The 13239-nt window shown below is 41.3% G+C and overlaps 1 protein-coding gene across 3 annotated transcripts in view; it reads left to right on the plus strand.

The window, feature by feature from the left end:
* Positions 1-13239, plus strand: part of SIL1 (SIL1 nucleotide exchange factor) — a 196460-nt gene that overhangs the window by 39896 nt on the left and 143325 nt on the right. The window contains exon 1 of one of the 3 annotated variants that reach the window (XM_054568383.1): positions 3761-3830. The exons of the other annotated variants lie outside the window; for them this stretch is intronic. The gene's annotated coding sequence lies outside the window, so the exon portion shown is untranslated. Of the gene's footprint in view, positions 1-3760; positions 3831-13239 lie in introns of those variants that run through there. 3 annotated transcript variants of the gene reach the window in all.

The raw sequence follows: 13239 nt of genomic DNA on the forward strand, positions 1-13239 counted from the left end.
ACTTAGTGTACTGTTTTAAAAATTCATGTTGTAGTATGCATCAGAACTTCATTTCTTTTTATAACTGAATAATATTCCATTTTATTGCAGGTTAATAATAATGAGTGAGTTAATAATAATACAATAAGTAATAAATTAATGATGTAAGAATAAGCTGTTAACTCACAACTGTAAACCTACTTTTGCCAACCCCCATATACACCGCATTTTAAGAATATATTTTAAAAATGTATGTCATTTATTGACGGATACTTAGATTGTTGCCACCTTTTGACTACTGTGAACATTCACATGCAAGTATCTGTCTGAGTCACTGTTTTTCAGATATTTGGGTATTAGAAGTGGAATTTATGCCTTGACTGGTGTGGTTTACTGGATTGAGTGCCATCCTGTGTCTTGAGTGCTGTCTCTTAAAAATTCACCAGTTTGATTCCTAGTCAGGGCACATGCCTGGGTTGTATGCCAGGTCCCCAGTTGGGGGTATTCAAGAGGCAACTGATCAATGTTTCTCTCCCTTTCTCCCTCCGACTCTCTTTAAAAATAAATAAATTAAATCCTTTGTTGTAAAATCTTGATGAGGTCTGATTTATCTATTTTTTCTCGTCTCCTTTTTTAGTTTCATATTTAGGAAACTGTTACCCAGTCTCAGGTCATGAAGTTTTATCCTTATGTTTTCTTCCAAGAATTTTATGTAACTGTTAAATTTAGTTTTTTGATCCATTTGTAGTCAATGGTACCCTTGTTAAAAATCAGACCGTAGATGTGAGAGTGTATGTTTATGTCAGTACCATGCTGTCTTGCTTACTGTAGCTTTGTGATAATGTTTTGAAATTGGGACATGTGACTCCTCCAACTTTGTTTTTCTTTAAGATTGTTTTGAGTATTCAGGGGTCCCTTGAAATACTATATGAATTTTAGGATATGTTTTTCCATTATTGCAAAAAATGCTGTTGGGATTTTGACAGAGATTGCATTAATCTGTATATTGCTTTGCGTCATATTGTCATCTTAACAATATTAAGTTGTCTTATTTTTGAACCCAGAATGTCTATTTATTTAGGTCTTCTTTAATTCCTTTTAGCAAGGTTTTATGGTTTTTAGTGTACAAGTCGTTCACCTTGGTTAAAGTCTTTCTTCCTTTGGTAAATATATTTCTAAGTATTTTGTTCTTTCTGGTGCTATTTTAAATGGAGTTATTTTCTCTTTAAAAACTTTTTAAAAAAGATTTTATTTATTTTCAGAGAGAGGGAAGGGAGAAAGAGACGGAGAGAAAAATCAGTGCTTGAGAGATATGTTAATTGGTTGCCTCTCACATGACCTCAACCTGTGGTCTTGCCTGCAACCCAGGCATGTGTCCTGACCAGGAACTGAATTGGTGATCTTTCGGTTTGGAGGATGGAGCTCAGTTCACTCAGCCACACCAACCAGAACTGGAGTTAGTTTCTTAACTTCCTTTTTGGATTATTTTTTGCTAGTGTATAGAAATACAACTCACTTTTGAGTGGGCTTTGTATGTGCAACTCTGCTGACTTTATTAGCTCTATTAGTCTTTTTTTTTTTTTTGTAGATTCTTTAGTGTTTTCTACATACAAGATCATGTCATCTGTTAATAGAGATAGTTTTGCTTCTTCCTTTTCAATATGGATGCCTTTTATTTCTTTTTCTTGCTTAATTGCTGTCTAGAACTTCTAGTATTATGTTTAATAAGTGGCAAAAACAGATATCCTTGTGTTATTTCTGATTCTAAGAGAAAAACTTTCAGTCTTTCACCATTAAGTATGATGTTAGCTATGGATTCTTCATATATGGCCTTTAATTATGTTAATGAAGTTCTCTTCTATTTCTGGTTTATTGCTTATTATTATAGTGAAAGGATATTAGATTTTGTGAAATGCTTTTTTTGTATCAATTGAGGTGATCGTGTTTTTTTTTGTTTGTTTGTTTGCTTATTCTATCAATGCAACTTTTTAAGTGGATTAGTTTTCATGGGCTGAGCCATTCTTGAATTTCTGGGATAAATCCCTCTTGATAATAATTGTTGTACCTTTTAACATGCTGCTGAATTTGGTTTGTTGAGGATTTTTACATATATATGTATAAGAGGTATTAGTCTATGTGTGCATGTGTATTTTTTGTTGTTGTTGGTGGGGGGAGTGTCCTTGTCTTGCTTTGGTATCAGGGTAATTCTGGCCTCGTAGAATGAGTCAGGAAATATTCCCTTCTGGGCCTTTTTTTTTTTTTTATTTTTTATTTTTTTAAATTTTAGAAGGCTTGCTTTATTGCTACCCTTCCTAATAGGCACTTTGCTGGCTGGTAGGCCCTGGGCTATGTGGCAGGAGGCTACCTATTTGGAGCTCTGGCCTTGAAGCTGGACCAGGTCAACTTTGCCATATTTTTATAATCTTTGTACGTCCATCTTGGCCACTTGTGTAGCCAGTCATACTGTTGATGCAGACTGGAAGCTCTGCTGGCAAAAGGGTCAAGTTGGTAAGTTGGTCTTTAAGCTTGTGGTTTTTCCCCTGTGCTCTCTCTTTCCTTGGGCTGTTGGATGGATGGTCTGTTCTTGGGGTTGCTGAACAAGAACAAGGCCTCTGAGCCATCCCAGGGGTCAGATCAAGTCAGCAGACAAGTGAGGTGGTTCTATATTCAGAATAAAATTTATTTTAAATGTTTTTTTCATATATCTAGCATTTCAAGAAGAAAGACTTCATTGAGCACAGCTTTCCATAATTCTAACTTCTTACTGGATCATTGAGGTGGCCACACACTTTTTTTTCAAAGTAGTAATTCGTATGTGTGCTATTATGTTCTGCTTCTGCTCACCTATTTTATGTACCTGTTTTCATGCATCACCATAGTCTATATTTTTACCCATATCAATGACAATATTATTTTCCATGGTGCTATTTCAGATGACCTCTTTTTAGAGTACTGATTTTATTCAGTCAACGGATATTTTTTGAGTACCAGGCACAGTGCTGAGCAGTGAAGATACAGTAGTGGGTTAGGTGGACAGTTATCCTTCCCCTTGTGTAGCTCCCAGTCAGGTGGGTTCTAGCTGATACAGGCCTGTGAAATGGAACTTCACTGACAACCTAACACTCCTGTGGAGAGGATGGGGAGGTTGTGTAGCCTCTAGCTCTGGCTCCTGTTGTTGCCTTCTTAAAAAGTAAGCGATGCCTTGGCAGGACAGTGGCAGTTCTGCTTGTAACTGGGCTTTCAGTGAAGCACAGGATGAGGAGGCCTGGGACCATGCAGAATCAGCTCTGAAATGGGGCTGCTGCAGCAGGGAGGACTGCTGTTTCCTAGGCAATAATACTTTGCTTAATATTTTTAGTGCATGGTCATGGCAGAACTAAATGTGGTTTCTGATCCCAAATTGGTAATAAATGTAGACATATTTAGAGTCAGAAACAATACATTTAAAATTCTCTGCTCCTTAATTGTCCTGCCAAGTGCTGAGTTTAGGTTTCTTTGTTTCTTGGCTACCTACCCAGCCTCCCACCATCTCTCAGAGAAGGCGCCTGGATTTTCTCTAGGTGTTAGGTGGGATTGTGAAAGCCGTGAGTTATGGCTCCCTGAGCTGTGTTGAGAGGCATCTGATTTTCGTGTTTCTGCCCACATATGTAAATGTGTACATTTAAAAATTCATCCTCCTTTTAAGTTTTTAAGAATCTGTGATTATAAATAGTCTTGGACTCTCAGGCATGTTAAAAATAAAATATGATGTTTCAGTTGCTGACTTACCTGGAAGACACAGCCAATGCCAATGTGGTAGTAGCGAGTTCTGGGCTTGGTGACCCATCTTCCTGTTGCTGCTGCGTGTTTCTGTAAGTAAATGCTGTATTCCAGAGACTCCTCAGTTAGTTTAAGAAACATCTTAATTGTTGTTCATCTCATCATTTCAAAGTCATAATTTGTGTCTCAACTTGCCCGGGACAGTATCTGTTTTCTCAGGGCAAGTTCCTTAACAGGGCTTTCTTTTTAATATTGTACTGTCTGAGACTCAAATGTGAAAAGCCATGCTATCTACTGGTTGTGAACAGAAATTGAGGAGCAAAATAGATTGAAATCCAATCCAAAAATGAAATAGGACCCTCCCATTCCAAACGCGCCCCCAAAAGGAACTCTGGGGTGTTTGGATAAGTGTATGGAAGTCCCTGGTAGTTTTTGGAAGCAGGCTATAGAGAAACCCCATTGTGCATACTGTCAGGTGATCTAGTTATTATTTTAAAAGGACAGAGAAGGCAGCCCTGGGGTCCTTATGCCTTGGATGACAGCTCACCCTGTCTTGGGTATTCTAAGAAGTCTAGGTTTGCCCTTGTTGCTCCTGCTCTTTCTACTCCCCCCATCAAGGTAGGAGAGTAGTAGCAGGAATTTGGACACAGGCCTGACTCATCAGGAAGCTGGGCTCTAAAATGGTTGTTCTCTGTCTGAAGTGGCTGTTCTTCAGTGGGCACTGATGCAGAGTCAACCAGTATTGATTAAAGGTTTCAATGGAAATGCCTCTGTAGCCACTCAGAGTGTGTAGTTCAGGTGTGTGGGCAGACCTCTGGCTCAGGGAAACTAGGTTCCAAGGAGAGGCTTGATTGTCAGAGCAGAAGACAGCTCTCTGAGGGTGAAGCACTCACTGCTTTTGTTTATCCTATCCTTTGCTCAGAATTTGCTCTAACAACAGTTGTTACAAGCTTCTTGAGCCTTCATTTTGTGTCAGGCACTGTGCTATATATTTCAAATCATCCTAATACTGACAATTATCTTACAAAATAGTTACTATCAAGTCCCTTTTCAGATGAAGGAATTGAAACGTGGAGAGGTCAAGCAGCTAACCCAAACTCCCACAACTAGTTGGAAGGACCTGGGTTGAAATCCAGAGCCCACATACTTTTCTTACACTTGGAGTGGAGGTGGAGAAGAGAGGAGCTTCTCGTAACCTTTATTGTTATCATCAGACACAGGCCTATCACTCTCAGGACCTCAGTAAGGGTCAGGAAGCAATCTGCTAGGAGTTTGCAATCTAGGGCCTACTGGAAAGTACATTGACCAGATCTAGGATATTTCTATAATTTACCTGGTTACTTGCTGGTGTGCTGAGGCAAGTCCCATCTACCTTTTGGGCTCTATTTTTTTTTTTTTTTCCATCTGTCATGTAGAAGTAATCCTGTTCTATATGTTTTCTGAATGGGGAACCATGGCATGTCAGGTTTGTAGACTAGTTGGAAACGAGCTTAGATATCATCTTGGCCATCTTTTACCTCATATAGTTCTTCCTTCCTCTCTGCTGAGTTTTTGCCAAACAGTTAGGCACATATGAGGGCAGTGCATGGTGCTGGGTTCTGTGAGGGAGAGTAAGGATGTTTTTGATTCCTGTAAAGCTGGGAAGCCTGAGTGATGGGAGGTGAAAAGGTCAAGCCATACAGGGTGCCAATGACCTAGCTGCAGTTTGAGTTAAGAGCATTCTTCCTCTTGAATGTCTGTGCCTCTGCTGTGGGCAGGGCTGTGCCAAGGTCATTCAGTAATCAAAATGTATGTGTGTGCACGCACACTCGTGTGCATGTGTGTGATGTGCAGAAACTTGGAGAGGTGGATCTCTCCACAAGAGGACCCTAGTAGGCTCATTTAAAATTTCTCTCCTGACACAAAATGTATGCTTTTTTATTCACAGAGAGCAAATAAAGTGAGTCAGTTTCTGTGGCTGATTTCATAGACCAATGGAAAGTCAGTATAGTCTGTGGAAAGAGCACGAGTCCTGGGGCCAAATTGGCTTTTAATCTGTACTCTGTCATTCTCTGGTTGTGTGAACTTGGGCAAGTTACTTGACCTCTGAATTTTAGTTCCCTCATGGGCAAAATGAGCAGCATATTAGAATCCCATCAGAGGATTTTTGGGAGGAGCAAATGTGTTTAGAACTTTGCTTGGAACAGAGAAAGTGCTCTATAAATGTTGACTATAATTACGTGAAAGAATTAATATTCCTTTCAACTGTACAGATTCTGCATTTGAATACAAGGGACTTGATTGTCACTGGGGCATTTCTCTTCATCCCTTACTCCAAGCCCTGCAGTTATGATTAGTACAGCTCTACAAAGTGTAAGAACTAAAGCTGCTTCTGCAGTCTGAGGTATGGCTGAAAACTCTGAGAGGGTGGAGTTGTGTCCAATGGGAGTTTTTTCTTGTAAATTTTGCTTCCCTGCCCCCTCACTCTGCTGTTGTGACTGTGCCCACTACTGTCCCAAGGACATGTGTATTGAGGAGTGGTAGCTCACGCCATCATAGGCACCTATTGTATGTCATCAGAGAATCCCTCCATAGGACCACTGGAGTCAGTTTTTTTCTCTGTCATTATTAAAACTAATGAAAATGTTGAAAAAATTGGATTTAGAGAAGTGGCTACAAATCTCCAAATTTCAGTGGACCTGCTCAGCCTTTTAATGTTCCACTGGTGTGCTCTCTTTTGAAGGTCCTCTGGGAGCCTCATTGCCAAATCCAGTGCATTTTCTCCTCATTCTGATTGATCTCTTGACATTGTTGCCTGTGACTTTAGGATTCTCTCCTCTCTTGACCTGTGTAATTCTTCACTACTCTTGTTGTTCCTTGTCTGGTTCCCTTGCTCCTCTTTCTTTTCCTAACCTCCAGCCCTGAACTTGAAGACTTTTCTTGGCTAATTGTTTCTTTCTCTCTACAGTTTCTACCTAAGACAGGGATTTTATTCTTGTCGCCTTGGTTATTACCTCTGCGTTGATGGCATCAAAATTCTTATCCAGTGCTAGCCCTCTCTACCTTTTTGTCTTCAACAGGTGTGAAGTTGCCAGGGTCTTCCTGGACCCACTGACAAGCTCTGTGCTGAAAGGCATTGAGCTCTGCTTATTCTATATGTATGTAGATATTGAGTCCCTGCTGTGTTTTCTGGAGTTTTAGCAGTCCAAATAAAGAATGAGTTTTAAGTATTGTTCCAGCATTCAGATTCTTTGAAGGCTGTGGCTGAGTAGGATAGGTCTGGAGAGGACCAGGCTACACAAGTAGGTTTTAGCTCTCTGGTCAGGCAGAGGCTTGGGTTAGTTGTGAACCGTCTATCCTTCAATAGCCTCTTCTAATTGCTTTCTTTCTTGGGTGCCTTGGATTTGTTGAGAGCAGTCCCCATGTCCTTGGCCTTAGGGATGACTTTAATATTTGGGGCAGATAGTGTTCCCATTACATAAATGGTCAGTAGCTTAAGGATAGTCCAGACAGGTTAGAAGCCACATGTCTTGCTGATCAAAGGCTCTTTTCACTTAATTGCTATCTACCTCCTGATTTTTTGTTTAGTCTATGCTTCATTAGGGGGGAAAAAGCCTGTTTGCCTGACTAACTTTTAAATTATTCTTTAAAAATTCATTTCTTTTCCTAAGCCTTTGCCCATTGTTCTCTCTTGTCAGGGCTGTCCTTTCAGTGCCCTCTTTGCATTGCTTCTTCAGCTTCATATTTGCCTGCTCAAATTAGGCAGTGAGTTTCTGTTTGTGTAGAGACAAGTGACTTCTGTGTGTGTGTGTGTGTGTGTGTGTGTGTGTGTGTGTGTGTGTGTGATTTTGAATGAGTTTGTGTAGCCCATAAATAGTAATGAATGTGCATCTATGGGAACAGCTCATCTTCTGGCCTTCAGTTTGTAAAGCAGAAATTGTTTTACAGCTGTTCCTGCAGCTGGCATTACTACATGATTGTGGCCTGGCTCTCTGGCCACTCGTATGCTGGGCAAAACAGCTGTGTATCTGAGGTTACTTCAAAACACCTAAGGAAAAGGACCTTTGTATAGAGTGTTTTTGAAGTTGGAAATGACCTGGTCTGTGGACTGGGGCAGAGGAGCTGTGTTAGGGGGCAAAAACTTCACAGTTACGAAACTCAACTCCTCTAGTAAGTCGTCCTCCAAGCCTAAATGGTGAGCAGGAGCATTGCCCATAATTAACAAAGCCCTCAGAGGCAGTTTGTTTTTCTGCAAATATTTTTTCACACTGGGGCCAAAAACTTTGTTCATCTACTCGATAAAGAACTGTCTCTGCCTCATCACCCAAGCTTTAATCCTGGCCCTCCAGTTCACACTTAACTCGCTTTTTATCACATTCTCTCTTGAAAACTTGCGTGTTTTCACTGTGATACACTAGTAGAGGCTTAAGTTTTAAATCTCCACTAGCATTCCCACACAGCAACAGAGTTAGCTTGTTCTTTATCAGCTTGTACCATGGAAATGCCTTCTCCTCTTGAGTGATGTAGGTTCTGTTAGATATTTTCTTCCAGAACAAACCAGTCTTGTCACAGTTAAACACTCGTTGTGGGGACAAAACCCTCAGCCTCCCTAAACTCCGCATGCTCCCTAAACATGCTCCCTAAACATGCTCCCTAAACTCGGCTGCTTCTTCATGCCTCACCACACTATGAATGCCAGTTCTCTTTTCAAATTAATGGAACCATCCATGACTGGCTTTAAACACTTGAGTGCTTTCACCCTCTTGTTCAAGGCTTGCCTTTTAACAGATCAGCATGCAGTTGCCTAGCTTGGTCACAAATTATTGCCTCAGAAATGCTGTCACTTGCTAACTGTTTTTCATTAATCCAGATGTAAAGCAATTTTTCAACTTCTTCAGATGTCGGTGAGTATTGCTTACTCACAGTCTCTACACCTTTAGAAACATTTGCTGCTTTAATTGCTTCCTTATTTCTCACTATTGTTAAGATTGTTGTTCTCGGCATCTTGAACATAAGAATGGTATCAGTCACACCCACACTGCTCTCATACTGAGCTATGATGTGGGTTTTGTTTTTTTTTTTTATCATGGTTCTTTTTAACTGCCTTTTAGGCTTAGTGGGATCACTCTTAACCTTTTTACGACCCACGATTAGCAGTTAAAATGCACAGAAGTATAAGACAGTAATGATGAATATGTAGGGGTTCTGCACTGTTTGAGAGCTACTGTGAGACTGATGTGTCGACCTCTGTTTCATCACGAGAGAGGGGTGCCAAGTGGCCAGCAAGTGATGGGTGATGAAGATTTTCTCTTGCAGGGTAGCATAGTGACTTCTACAAATTCTAGTAAATGCAATGAGTCCTGAGCAAGTGCTGAGTGCTGAAACATTTTTTTTTTCTCATCAAAATGTGACAGCTACAGGGCTTGACAAGTTCTGAAGCTGACGAGTACCAAGGTATGACTGTACTACACTTTCTGTCCAATGTTTTTATCTCTTTCCTTCAATTTTCTCCTTATAAAGTGAAGGCAGGAATTCTTGCTCTTACTTTTCCCAAAATAATTGGGGAAACAAATACGTGGACATGCAGTGTAGGCTAAGAATACGAGCACTTTATAAGATGGAGTTCCAAGTGATCCTAATCAGGCTGGTGAGGTGGCGTGGCCTACTGAGGACCTTTGTACCCTTTTCCTGGTCCCCTGTGCTTGGGCCCTGAGACTGGAGAGCAGCCACTGTCCATGGGGCCTTCCAGCAGTCCCATCGCCCCTCCTTTGTTGGCTTCCTGCATCCTTTCCTGTCTTAAGAGAAGACAGTTATGGGAGGATGTTGTATTTACATAGGGCCCAGTATGTCCTGTCTGAATTGAGTGGAGGACATGAGGCATGAAGGGAAGTAAGGGCTAACCACTCTGTGGACTGCCTTTCCCCTGCGCCCTTATCATTGCTCTGGCTGCAGTAAACTGGCAATACATATTGCTGAGAGCATCCAACCTTAATTTAAGTAGAGGTACAGCCTACAAATGGCCAATTTTGATAGGAAAATGGGCATCTCAAAAACCTTATCTCTTCTGTTTCAAAGCCCAAAGATACTTAAGGCATACCGAAGTATGTTTCCCTTTCTTGGACTGGAAGATAGTATTTTAAGTTGGAAGAAGGATGTGAAAGTAAAGGTGTAGGTCTGTCCTTCATTGAGGGTTTGTTTGCTGGAGGTGTAGAGGCAGTTGATAAGGTGAACCTAAAGTTAGTGGGGGGTAAGTGGTTTGGGGAAGGCACTCACCTCACGCTGAGTGTGCCAGCCTGTGCCTCAATGGGTTCCCTTGACTTTGGCTTTATTTATGTCAGGGTCTGAGGTTTTCTTTTGCTACTGTTGTTTTCTAGGTCTCTGCATGAGATAGTCATCCTGGCAGAACGAACCTGTGTGCCACTTCCCCTTTGCCTCTTTCCCCCTGTCTTCCCAGCTTCAGTATAAAACCCAGGGGAAACAATGTCTGCTTGTTCTCCACCTGCCATATCCTGAATAAGGAGGAGACCAGGTGACACGGCTGCAGGCCAGGTCATAAGAAGGCAGAGGACCCCATTACCCATGCCTGCTTGCTGCAGAGTTTGCACTTGCCCTTTGGGTGCCCCTGCAAAGCCTGGTAAACTGTCTCGCACCTTTCTCTCAGCCTTCTTCTAAGTCTCTCCCCACGCACCTTCCCACTCTCCATGTTCTCTCTCTCCCTGTTTCATGGAAAAACATATATGGAGGCAATAAATTGGTCAGGTGTGTAACCCATGTAGAATTACTGGGGGGACATGAAGGATCCATTTGTAGTTGATCTCTTAGTATTGGCAGAAAATGCTTCTGAGGGCATTAATGTGCGTGCGGGAGATGGAGGCGCTGGGAGCCCTGTAGGTACTGCCATTTCTCTCTTCCCCCACTCCCCTTCCCACTCCAGGAGTGGGGAAGCTGCTTTTTGTGCATCATCAGCTGTCCCCAGTCTCATCTTCCTCCATCCCTTCTGGGCCTCCTGCTCTTGCTGATTTGTTGTCTCTTGACTTTAACTTCTTTATTTTCATTTATCTCTTCCTCCTCATCTTTTTCCCTAGCACCAGTTCCAGTGTATATTCCTGTTAGAAGGGAGCATCTAATTCTATGTACATGCATGTACACATGAACACTCTCATGTAGGGGAAAAGAAACCAGTGGATCTTGAGATAATCTTTGTTCTCTCTTATTTTATGTTGTCCTCATTATGCTGTGAGTCCCCCGCTTCCATTTTTTATTCCCTTTTCCCCCTACAGCCAAGGCAGCAGGGGTAAGAAAGGTATTTTGGGACCCGTCTCCCTTCCCAGCGTTCTCACTCCTGATATGGCAGCCTCTGCCCCTCATTCATCCTCATCCAGTCTGATCCCCAATCCCCTCATGCCCAGGCATGGTGAGGCACCTGTCCAGAACCTAGTGCCATGCTGTGAACTCATTCCCTGTCTTTCAGTGTGATTGGTGCCCCAGGGAGCCAGGTTGCTGAGGGAAGCTCATGTGGTAATCAGCAGGTCCATTTTGTTGACAAAAAAAAGAAAAAAAGGCAGGGGTGGGGGGAGAAGCTGGCAGAAAGCAAAGGCTTTTGCTGCTGGGTGAGTGTAGCAGCTATTTATAGCACCCAAGCCTTTGCTTTTCCATTTGGTTGTGCTTTTTTAGCACAGTGTCAGTCCAGCAGGACTGTTTTCTTTCATGGCTCCAGATGTCCTTAGGGAAAGTTTCCATCTGCCCTTGAGAAGGGCTGTGCTGGGCAAGAGGGTAATAACTTAAGAGAGTGGGTGCAGGCAGGGCTTTCGGTCCCACTGCAATCATGTCATAGGACCAATTTCTTGAGGTGGAACATGGAGGAGTGTGGCAGGAATAGGAAAGAGAAAAGGTAAACATACTCTTAAGAGATGTTCCCCCATAATTAATTCAGTTAAGCCTCTCTGGAGTAAATTGCTTAATAACGTGTATAGAGGCTGAGTGATCACCACACAAACCTTTTATAAGGGTCTGGGCTAATACTGACATCTGCTGAATTTATCTAAGGTTTTTATTTTTTTTTTGTTTTGGTCTTTTATTTTGTATTTCTTTGTTCCTTTTCTAGATTATTCATCAATTTGGATTAAATTCTCTTGACTTCCACTCTAGTTTACTGACCAAATTATTTTCACCACTTCAAACAGAAACTCTGTACCCAGTAACTTCCCTGGTAACCTGTAATCTACTTTATATCTCTCTGAATTTGTCTATTTTAGATATTCTATTTAAGTAGAATCATATAGTATCTGTCATTTTATGTCTAGCTTACTTCAGTTGGTATAATGTTTTCAAGATTCATGTGTAAATAATATTCCATTGTATGTATACACCACACTAAAAAAATACATTCACCTGTTGATGGATTCTTGAGTTATTTCCACGTTTTAGTTATTATGAATAATGCTGCTGACATTCACGTGGAAGTATCTGTCTGAGTCACATTTTTTGTATCTTTTGGGTGGAATATATACGTATGAGTGGAATTGCTGGATCATATGGTAATTCGATGTTTAGCTTTTTGGCAACTGCCTTATTGTATCCCACAGCAGCTGCACCATTATATATTCCCACCAGCAATGTAAGAGAGTTCCTGTTTCTCTACATCCTTGTTAACACTTGTTATTTTCTTTTTTTGTTGTTCTTGTTTAATTGTAGTGGATTTAAAGTGTTATTTCATTGTGGCTTTGATTTGCATTCCTTACTGATTAATGATGCTTGTAATCTTTTTATATCCCTATTGGCATTTGTGTATCTTTTTTTGGAGAATGTCCTTTGCCCACTTTTAATTTAATTTAATTTAATTTTTGATTTTAGAGAGAGGGGAAGGGAGGGAGTAAGAGAGGGTGAGAAACATCAATGTGAGAAAGAAATATTGATAGGTTGCCTTTCATGTGTACCCCAGGAGACCAAACCTGCAACCCAGGCATGTGCCCTAGCTTGCCTGCAACCTATGCATGTGCCCTGACCAGAATTGAATCAGTGACCTTTCGGTTTGTGGGACCATGCCCAACCAAGTGAGCCATACCAGCCAGGGCTCATTTTTATTTTGGGTTGCTTGTCTTTTTGTTGTTGAGCTGCTGGAGTTGTTTATATATTGTGGATATTAATACTTATCAGCTCTGTGATTTGCAAATACTTTCTCCCATTTTATGGGTTGTCTTTTCATTCTCGTTTTAAAAAAATATATTTTATTGATTACGCTGCTACAGTTGTCCCACTTCCCCCACCTTTGTCCCAGTCTCCCTGGTTCCCCCATTCCCTCCAACAATCCCTTGCCCTTAGTTCATGTCCATGGGTCATGCATATACGTTGTTTTGCTACTCCATTTCCCATACTGTTCTTAACATCCCCGTCTACTCTGTACCTTCCAATATGTATTTCTTAATCCCTGCACGTTTCCCCCCATCTTCTACCTTTCCCCTCCCAACTGATAACCCTTCAAGTGATCTCCATATCTATGATTCTGTTCTACTTGTTTGCTTA

Source organism: Pteronotus mesoamericanus, unplaced genomic scaffold, assembly GCF_021234165.1.
Source record: "Pteronotus mesoamericanus isolate MK-2021 breed Mesoamerican mustached bat unplaced genomic scaffold, CSHL_Meso_final contig_2, whole genome shotgun sequence".
NCBI lineage: Eukaryota > Metazoa > Chordata > Mammalia > Chiroptera > Mormoopidae > Pteronotus > Pteronotus mesoamericanus.